Raw genomic sequence first — 1,467 nt, forward strand, 5'->3', positions numbered from 1 at the left:
GGATTTGGTTGATGTCGGCGGTGTTAAACCTACATGTGATGCTCTACAACGTCGGGTTATGGCTTACTTAGTGTTCGTCATGACCAACGGTAAATCGGGTCTCCCCCGTTATTTTCGAATGTTTTCTGGTTCCCCCCTCCTTGTGATACCCTCTTTGATTTTTACTTATTAACTCGTTTTGATTTTATATCAACCCGCGTAGTTATATAAATCCATGCTGACGGACATAATTATGAGTTTTCTTAGATGCCAATATTTCCTTGTTTGGACTCACTAGGCGTAAGCCTAACACTTCTTCTTTTATGAATCGTTTATCAGGTTCCTTTAGCGGAAGGGCAAGCAAGGGTTAAGGGGAGCGTAGTTTTGGTGGAAGAATCTTTTGTRTATATGGTCTTCTTTACTTTTGAGCGTTGCTTTTGATGTTCGACATTTTGGARGTTGATGAAAAACACCCGTYTTTAATCTAGATATAGAATAGTCTAGATTAGTAGGTTGTTGTTTATCTTCTCAGTATCTAATTTGTAAACGCTTCAATGCTACTTTTGTTGGGAAATGTCAATTATTTTCCGGTTTAACTTTTAGGGTGTTATAAGTTGGTATCAGAGTGCTAGTTTAAGTGAACTAGGTAAGGGATCATGATGCCTAGACTTAAGCTGAGATTGTAAGTGTTATGGGTGAGGTATGGGTAGAAACTTTTGAGATAGGAGAGCATTAGGGTAATCGGAGTATCCATTCATAAATTGTGACGATAGTGGTAAGAATTCTTATGTATAACCTATTCAAAATTTCACTTAGCTAATGCTATTTTGAGTAAGTTGTTACACAAGCGTGCTTGAACTTACCGTCATTACAAGAATTTTAAATGTATCGGTGTGTATTATGTTAATTACGTGTTCGTCCTATCCTAACTCTCTTTCACCCTCTTGTATGACAGTCTGTAATGGTAAATACTCGGAGTAGGCGGGATACCTCTCCGGAAGGTCATGCGGTGACCGAGTCTACAGCAGATCAACCGCCACGAACCACCCTCGCAAGGTTCCCTCCTAGGMAAAACACCTTGGGTGGTGGAGATGATCACGTTCCCCAAGTCGACCGTGCCACCTCTAATCCTGTAATGGAAGAAGAAACCCTGGAATCAAGAATGATGGGTACTATGATGAACGCCATGAACAGAGCCATGGCCCAACAACAAGAGTTCTTTATGAAGTTGTTGGAGGATAGAGATGTCAGCAATCGTAATGAAGCAGTTGCCGAGAACGTAACTATAGTGGGATCTGGGGGTACCGGAAATGGAATCCCAACTCAAGATTTAGCGACGATTGAGGCGAGGCAGGTGAATAAAGGTTGCTCCTATAAGACGTTTCTGAGTTGCAAGCCGCCAGAATTTGTGGGATCAGACAATCCGGTAGCGTGCATGAACTGGCTTCGAGAGATCGAACAAGCCTTCCGGGCTTGTGACTGTGACGA

Source organism: Cynara cardunculus, assembly GCF_001531365.2.
Source record: "Cynara cardunculus var. scolymus isolate 2C chromosome LG 12, CcrdV1, whole genome shotgun sequence".
Taxonomy (NCBI): Eukaryota; Viridiplantae; Streptophyta; class Magnoliopsida; order Asterales; family Asteraceae; genus Cynara; species Cynara cardunculus.